Source organism: Desmodus rotundus, chromosome 5, assembly GCF_022682495.2.
Source record: "Desmodus rotundus isolate HL8 chromosome 5, HLdesRot8A.1, whole genome shotgun sequence".
NCBI classification, from domain to species: Eukaryota; Metazoa; Chordata; class Mammalia; order Chiroptera; family Phyllostomidae; genus Desmodus; species Desmodus rotundus.
Window position 1 is genome coordinate 161,736,851 of NC_071391.1, and position 9,836 is coordinate 161,746,686.

Sequence of the window (9,836 nt, forward strand, 5' to 3'; positions counted from 1 at the left end):
TTGAAGAAGATACGAGAAGCATTTCTTTCTACGGTCCTGGAGCGAGACCACGAGAACTGCAGCAGAGATTATATGCGTTTGAAAAATAGCCCTCGGCACGCTTTAAGGTGCTGCTGGAACAAGGGCCTGGGCAAGTGTCTTCAGATGACCATGGACCACTCAGCCATAAATGGCCATCGCAGGCAGGCTTTGTGAGCGCCCCCCCCAAGTTTACAGAGTCAGGTGATCCCATCAACCGAGAAGATAAAAGGACACGACTACCAGACCTCAATCTGTGTTGCCCACCCCAGCGTTGGTGCGATGGATTCATATATTGAGTAACCATGGAAGCTGCATATGTGTCCAAGACAGTGAATTTCCACTTACCAAGATGGGTAAGTGACTAGCATCACCCAACATCCAACCTGCCAGGAGCAAAGATCAGCTCTGGTCCCCTACACGGCATTATCTTTCCAAAGAAACAGTGAATTAGGAAACATGGAAAGTTTTTTCCATGGGACATTTGCTATCGTAGCAGAACCAGCATTTTACATATCCTGGGCATGGTTGTGCCTTCCTTGTCCCCTGGGCCTCAGCCAGCACCACTGTCTGAGGATTTGCAGAGCTTTTGTTCCAAGAGCAGGTGAGTCACACCGCATCGCTTCAGCCCAAGCGAGGCTTTCTGTAGCCACAGAGTGTGGACGTGGGGTCCTGACGTGGGCTCTGTGGCTTATATCAGCCACCGTCCCACACACAGGCTGCCGGGCCCCTAGAAAGTCGGATAAGGACCTTAAAGGCTCGGGCAAAGCACTGGCTTCTAAACAGTGCTTTGTGACAAGGGGCGACGCCTTCCAGGATGTGGTGTAGTCTTTGTTTCCCAACTCTGTTAAGATGTGGTTGCCATGAACATATGTGTAAGGCGCACCACCCCATCAAACTAATAAACATAAACATTACCTCACCTAGTGACCGTGACTGTGTGAATCTTGAGATCTCTCCTGGCAAAGGTCAGGTGTAAGATGTACCATATTTTGCCATGTATGATGTGCACTTTTGCCCAGAATTTTGAGGGAAAAATAAGGATGCTCATTATACATGGGCAGTACGAATTCCATATCGATGTAAATGTTTTTAATTCTTTTTAAAATTTCTTGTACCTTGTATTTGTTCTTGTGTTTTGTAATTAGCTATTACATGAAATTTCATGTACCATAATATGTTCAAAAGTAAATGTTAAAATTCCTTTATAATACAAAAAGAGTTATCTAAATATAGATACATAAAAGTTGAAATGAAAGATTGTTTCCCTAAAAGTTTGGGGCAAAAATGTGGGTGCACCTTAAACATAGCAAAATACGAAATTAGTATTAATATATCTGTTATTAGATATACAAGGATAAGGAGAAATGATTTATATATTCAGTTATTTGCTATAGATATAATTTAGGAGCCATATATCTAGGTGTTTATAATAAAGTATCTTTTTAATCTCTAATATTAAGCAAAACACACATTCACGCACTTGATTTATTTGGCAAAAACATAAGGTGCAGGGGAGTGCCACGCAATCGTATTAAGGGGTCCACTTTGGACAGGGGTTAATTGCAATGACACAGTTTCAGAGTTTCCAAGCTGCACGCGGTCATTGGAATCGTGTGATGTAATCTCAAGTTTCCATAACAGGAGCCGAACTCAGTCTTTGAGGTGATTCCCTCACTTCAGAGCAGTGCTATTTCCTCTCTTACCTCTTCTCCTCCATAAGAAGATGCAGAAGGAGGGAACACTCAGCTTGCTGAGATTGTTTTTCTTCGAATTGAGTCTGGTTCCAATCAAGCTGGAGTTCTGCGTTGTTCTGCTGTGACCAAGTTTTTTAATTGACTTAAAGGAAAAATTACTATTCTTAGGAGCTACCTCATGACAGCAGTATCTTGCCTGCTTTCCCAGCTTTCTAAATACCTCATCAATAGTTAATGTTCTTTCCAGATTGTTCCATAAAGCAGGCCAGGTTTTATGAGAAAAGCTGCTCAATACGTGTTCAAACAAAAGAATGGTTTATATCCATTATTTTTGTGAGTGGGTTTGATTCTTCTGCAAATATATTTTCCATGTAAAGACAATGAGTTCTAACAGTCCCCACCTCTGCTGATACTTCAGAGGCTGTTTGGTCCACTGCCTGGTTGTCTGTCCTCTTGTTCATCAGTAAGTCTCGGAAAAATAGCCCTTGGTATTTTCATTGTCATTCCTGGACGTTACTGGGCTGTGTGGACCTCACTTGTGAGTACAGAAATTGTGCAAACTGAACAGGATCAATTCTATATTGAGTCTTTGTCAGGCACGATGTGTGACAAATTATTTTATTGAAATTTCATGACAAACTTAAAAGGATTTAAACAGCTAAAATAATTTTACATGTAAGAAAACTGACAGAGTTCAAGACAATCACAAAGAAATGATAAATAAGGTTGTTTCATTGTATCCAAAGCAAACATTCACCTATTCATTTATTTGTGAAGGAGACATTTATCGAACACTTACAATGTATCAGACAGTCTGCTAGTTGCGTTGTAAGAAATGTGAAAGTAAGATGTGTATCATGGCCCTCAGGGAAATTACATTCTCTTATTTAAGGGCGACTCTTAATCAATTAAATTATGAGAGCAAAAGGAAATGCAGAGAAGGATGAGAAGAAAGAATGCATTGTGTCCTGAGAAACTTTGGTTTAGACAATATGTAGGATGAACACTAGGTAGAATATACAAAAGGACTTGAAATGGAAAGGCTCAGAGGGTGTGGCTTCATGGGAGCCAACCTGAGATTAGTCAAAAAGGCGATCAGCAGGTGAGATGCTGGTGAGATTCAGGGGAAATATGATCAAGATTTGAAATCAAGGGGCTTGTAGGGGCAGGTGGCTAGAAGAAGTTCAGTAGAAATTTAAGAATTTGTGGAGAGGAGAAATAATGGAAGCTATGGTGGGACACCAAATACAAGCAGCTGTGGTTGTTTGAACACTGTCCGTGTTTTAAGAAGAAAAGATCATACGGGACTGAAAACGCCTTTGAGGAGGACAGGGGACATGGGGAGGCAGCAGACAGAGGCTGCCAGAGCAGAACAAAGTAAGTTCTTTGTAAAGGCGGGATAACAGAAGACCAGAGCACAAGTCTTGGTTGGAAGAATAGAGTTCTCATCCTCTGCTAAAATAAGACAAGGGGGCAGATGCAAATCCATGCGAGGTGTGAGGATTCAGAGAAAAGTCCAGCAGAGCAAAGAAAGGAAAAATGCTGGGTAAGACATTTATAGAGATTAAGTCACTGAAGAAGCAGGTTGAAAGAACAGACTAGCAAGCTTACTAAAAAAGAATTGGACAGGAGAACTCTAAATCAGTGTTGGAGTAAGATCATAGATTTTTAATGACAATAACCAGTGTGGTTATATGATTTTTTTTTCTTGGGATGCCTAGTGCTCAGAGGTCTCAGGGGTGGGTGGATTTTTAAAGTGTGCATGAGGTAAAGGGCAGTAAAAGTAGGCATAAGCCATGGAGACATGTTGGTTAGAATGCTGGGTTTACCTCAAAATCACAGACAGAGCTGCTTAAAAAAGAGGCAAGAGCTGCATAACCTACGATCCACCCTGTGGATGAGAAGTTCTTATTCTGTACGTAAGGAGTCTTAAGCAAATCTGTAGTTTAACAAAAATGAAAATCACTGGATATGTAGTCAGAATGCAAAACACTTTTAATAAAACCCCCATAACATAAGCACATCGGGAATGGATATGAAACAAGAGGACATTGATGAAGGACAGAGTATCAAGCAAAAGGTTTTCATCCATTTAAACACAGCCATGGGGTTCGCAGTTGAGAGAAAGTAAAGGCAGAGAGATCAGAGGGTCTTCACAGCCTCCAAGTTTGGGAGGGTCAGGCAATGCCCGGGCTCAGACAATGGGAAAGGGCCGGCAGGGGCGGCAGGGGCGGTAGGGGCAGGAGGGTGGTCAGTTTCTTACTGTCAGTTTCTGGACCCGAGAGACCAGGGCATCCTAAAAGCCCCCCAAACTCATCTTGTTAGAAAGGAATCCACCAGTTTGAGCTATGCAAATTCTCACCCTCGGTATCTTCACCTAGAAACTGTGGGTTTGGGATGATGTCTATGACTAATTTCAGCTTTAAACATAGTATGAAATTAGGAATGTTATTCAATCTCATTATGAGCTATGTGCATGCAAAAATATTTCAATGTTACCCAATCCTAGGATTTCCTTAGACTCCCCCCTGCCCCCCACAAAACTGATAGTTACATAATTTGTGTTATCTAATTTTAGGAGATTTTATTTATACTGTATCAGTCATAGCAATCACAAACATATTTTCTGTTCTTCCTATATTTACTCTATAATTTTTGGAGAAAAACTTTAGAAAATTAATTTGAAGAGCCCTAACAAAAACCACAAGAAAATGATGCACATACACGGAAAAACTAGGGGCAGGCAACTGAGTTGAAATTTTAAAAATAAAAAAGAGGAAGCAATTATTTCAACTGTAAGAGCAAAAATTTCAGTTTTTATGGTTGTAGCAAATTGTAATTATTGAAACTAAAGCTTTCAAACATAAACACGTTGAAAACTCTACAAAACAGGTAATAAGTTGAATAAACTTAATTTTGTAAGCCACAAAATATGAGGAATTTCATTTTTGAGATTTATAATTTCATTTTAAAATGTATTTTTGTAAAGAATCTTCTGATAGAACTTTATTTTTAATAGTTACATCTGTATTTTTATATATGTAAAGTGAAATTGAAAGAGCCAATGATCTTTTAACATCTAATTTAATAAACATTTCAAAAATTATAGCTACAACTATTTTGACAAGTTTTGTTTTATAAACAATATACACTGACCAGAAGCCAAAGAATAGTTTCTATGAATACGTTAGGAACTAAATACTCATATACTTCTTACAAAAAACAATAGAATTGAGTGATCCTCTTTTAATATAGTTTGCTTTGAACTCACCAGTTGTCTCAGCATTTATATAGATAATATTTTCTCAATTAGGAATATGGTCTGCAGAGAAGAGTAAGCTGAAGAAGGCAAAAATGTTATTTTTCAATTATTATGTGTAACTTTAAAGGAGATGGCAATGTTTTAATAAAAATGCTTAAAATGCTAAAACTATATGGAAAAAACGTACTTGCTCAATAAAGTACCAATGACATGCAATTGATGACAGAATAACTAAGAAACTGCTTACAATAGGTTGAACATGTTCCAAAAGTATTACTTTTATATCATTGCTATGTTATGAACAATACAAAGTTTATTTTTTAACTTGCTTTATAGTGGATACATTTTTGTTTACTTAAAATTAGTTTTTGGTATACAAATAATGACTTAATACATTGTGTTAATTGTTTTTATTATCTTTAATTCTGAAAATGTGCCAGATTTGAGACTGAATTATGTGGCCCCCGACTCGGCACAGCACGGAGGAGTTTAGAATCGGCGGTAGGGAATGGTCGAAAAGCCCTGTGCAGCGCACTGCTTCATGACTTTTGTGCTGGAGGAGAACTTTGGTCTGTGGTGGGTAAAGGGAGGGAACCGAATCAGACCGTTGAGGGATTGTGACAGGCAGGGGTGTCCTACCTGACACTTCTAGTGTTGTCACTGAAATTTTAAAAGAAGAGCACTCCAAGGAATTTTTTAAAAATACATTATATGCCTCAGTTAGAGAAGCACCCTAATATTTTTTTTTTGCTTTGAAAAATCTTTAAAGACACTTTTTATGTTTTGCATTGAAAGTCAGCTAGATTTGTTTCTTTAGTGGGTGCTATAAATAAATCATTTGGGGCAAAGCAAAGTATTCTAGCTGAACTTCACTTTATTCTGAACTTGCAAATTGAGGGCATATTGAATTTTTATAAATCAAACAATTTAAAATCATCCAGGGAGTAGCATCATTTAAAAAAAAATGAATATTATTATAATGGAAAGAATCTTTTTAGTGAGAATTACATCCCATAACATGCTTTGTAAACTCAGATTTACAAAGCTTTTTCACCAGCAGAGTGTATCAGCATTCACAAACGAACATCTTTCTAGAATCTATGTTTTTAACTCCCTTAGGAAGGAAGGAGGAATGGCTGTCAGTTCATTACGTTAGAATCACTCGTCTGAGCAGGCACAGTATTAAGTGTTTGAGAGGAGAATAGACTCCTCATGCTGAGGACAGATAATGATGAATAAGGCCTAGTATTCGTTGTTCAGTGGTCCAAACAGTAAACAAGGAAGACGCACAGGCTACGAAAGTCACTCTAAAATGCTCTGGGTACATGCAAGCACAGCCAGAAGGAAAGAAAGAGGGAATTCATATTGCTGAATTCATTAATCTCGGATGTGGAAGAGTCTCACGGAGGACATAAAATATAAGTAGTGTCACCAGATGAAATACAGAAGGCATAGTCAAATTTGAAATTCAAATCAAATAAATACTCTTTGTATCAGTATATTCCATACCAGAATTAAGACTTCCTTGTATTAAATGTTATTTGTGGCCACAAAAATATCTATCAGCAGGCTGGCTACAAGGGCAGACAGACCATTTGAATCGGGGGCTTGGAGCTACCGTAGCTTTTCCACGTGCTTCATCTAGAAACTCATCTTCAGCAGTCGCTGTGGGGGACTGCTACCTTACACGGTGTCTTTGCGTAAGCAAAAAGATACATATTCTAGGTGGATGTTTTGAGATGCAGACATCTGCTCACCCCTGAGTCCCAGAAGAAAGACAAGGTGGGTTTGGGCCCCTTTACCCCTGTGAACAAGCCTGTTTGTGGGAACCACGTGCTGTACAGCTGTCCCTGCCAGCCGAGCCTTGTTGGATGTACGCTTTCCCTAATGACACCCTTCTCTACCTATTCCCACTGAAGCCGAGAGACAAAGAGGATGGGCGGGGACGGCTAATTACGGAGGAATAGCATTAGCTTACAGAAAAAGCCAGAATGAATGGACACATACACACACAAAACCACAAATGGTGAATTGTCCCCACCCACCCCCCCTAAAAAAGAAAAAAAAAGTCGATTTTCACATGGCAATTTTCAAGTGGCAGGGGAGACAGACTGGCTACGCGAGGATCGTGCTGTTGGAAATGAGGGATGATCGGCACATGCAGGAGTGTTTGGGAAGTGGAAATAGAAGGATAGAAAGAAAGGCTTCACAGCGCTGCATCCCTTCTCTTCCTTTCCTGTGACTGCTTTCGTGGGTCTTCTAACCCAGGGCTGAGCGGATTGCAAAGCCATCCCCTGCTCCACACCAGGGTAACCTCCCATGGGCTCCACCTGGAAACATGGAAACAAGGAATATTGAGGATTCAGTCTTTCTGGTGAGTTTGAAAAAGAGAGAGAAGATAACATGTGTAAAGATCTTATGAAAAAGTCAGAAAACAGCCAAACAAGACAGGCATAGAGAGCAAATGGAACTGCTAGTATTACCAGAAATGAGAAGCTTCTAAATAAAAGGACATCATTTATTTCCTTCCCTCCATTTTAAGCCTCTGTCTCTCAGCCCACCGTCTTCTTCGAACTAAACTGTTCCCAGGACCCATTGGCAGTCCGGTGGTTGAAGGCAGGGGGAGGAGGAAGGCAGAGAGGACGGAGGTTGCAGATGGGCCTGCATGGAAACCCAGACCTGCAGAAGTGTGCTGACTCTCAGGCAGGCCCATGGTTCGTCCCGCTGGGATGAAACCTATCAGCAGAAGTCAGTTCTTCCATGAGCGCAGGCCGACGTCTCGCTGTGCTTCTTACAATCAGCATCATGGAAAAGAGAAGGGTACTCACCTTCGCCAGTGACCTTTGAAAGGGAAACTTGATGAATGTGGCCCTGAAACTGACGAGGATAAACCAACCCACCCCCGACCTGATTAGCAGTACATGCTTCTCGTCACTTAATGCCTCGTAATTGCCTGTTTGAAAGAATGAATAGAATCATCTTGGTAATATACAAATTTAGAATGCAACTTCCTGAAAAGAACTGCTTGATTAAAAAATGATGACAAGTTGGTTTTAGAAGAAGAAAGGCCTCAGAGAGTGTGGGAAGTCTATTATATTCAGCTATTAATTGAATGATAGCACCGTTTGCAAGGAACCTGGGCTTCAAGTTCCCTACCTTCCCAGACAATGTTGTTTAGAAGAAGGGTGGAGGGCGGTGTGAGCATTTCCCTCGGTCTGGCAAGTTCTAGTTTAGTGACTGTGAGAGTACACTATCTTCTCACCAGGATGGGGGTGGGGGGGGCAAGCCAGCACGCTCTCAGCTTTTTTGAAGGAGAGACCACGGCTTAGAGACTCAGTCTACAGAGTAACTTAGTAAGCAAGCCAAAACGTTAACCAATGTCACCCTAATACATTTAACAAAATTTTATAAAAGTAAGCAACTGGGGATTTGCAATGATAAAAGATGTTTTTAGAGAATCAAACTATGACAGCAGTTAAGATTGTGGTCCTGAGAGAGAGAATTCCTGGGCTCCAGTTCTGAACATGCCAGCTAACCGGTGTAATTTTGCAACAGTCAACCTATCTGTGCCTCAATTTTATTATCTATAAAAAGGCATAATAATAATATTTATAATAATAATACCTCATGGGTAAGACAATGTTGGAATGCACTTCACATCATAAAAATATTTGCTGATATTCAGAACAGCTCCCAGGTATCCTAATTGATGTGTGTGAAACAGTTACATAACTTGTTGTAAAAATGAAAGAAACCCATGTACTTGTCTGGCAATTTGTGTTTCTTAGTTTTGTCTGCTCCAATATTGTTGTTGGGTTTTGTTTTGTGTTTTTACCTCCTCAAAACGACTCATCTCGGAAAACTGAAGCAGCTCGGCATGTGGGTGGCTTGACGATAGAACCGTCTCTCACAGATGCTTAGCACAGCACTTCTCTTTGCACACATATCTCGTACTCTCCTTCCTTTCTATTTTCCTTGGCTCATGCTTACAATGGCAACAGAGGTAGCGGTACACATCTTAAGAACCGAGGCTTAGGATACCCAAGTCTGCTTTTATTGTGCGTGTACCCGTAGTCACTATAATTCCATCCAAATGTCTCCTTGTGTGAAACCAGATTAATAAATCCCTGCCCTGCTTATTTCGGTGAGTTTTTATGAAGGCACAGAAGTGAAATTGCTTTGAAAAATGTGCAATAATAAATAAAGTAGATAAACCTTGAGAATCTATTTAGTCATAAACACCCAAATAAATGCAGTTTTGCTGTAAGTGAAATGATATGTATAAAAAGTGTGTGGTTTGAGGAAAACAGAATGAAATTTAAAGTGTACTCTAAAGGACATATAACACAGTATGTATTGTATCACTGAGTATTTCTCCATTATAACTACCATATTAGTATCATTATATTGTGGTTAAGATAGGTGAAGAATATAGAAAACAATTTTAGGAAACAATTTTTAAGAATATCAAATATACAATTGATGGTCAAATCTCTTACACTATATTCATTAAGCAATTAACAAATACCAAGGGCCTCCTTTTGCATGCTGACATGAAAAAATGAAGTAGACAAAAGAGAATATATTGGAAGAAAATATTAGTTATGGGCATGGAGCAAGGTTCTTAGCATTTGTTATCCTATATATTCTTAAAATAATACTCATATATATTAATATTCCAATTCTATAGATAAAAAAGCAAAATCAGAGAAGTCCTATAGTTGGCCTATGGTCTCAGAGTTAATTCCAAGCAGAGGCTGGATTCAAACCCAGGTCTCCATAGAGGCAATTGGACGCCTCTTTCCACCCATAACCTGAGATCCAGGCTTCCATGGATGACTCTTCAGTGGAGTGAAAGT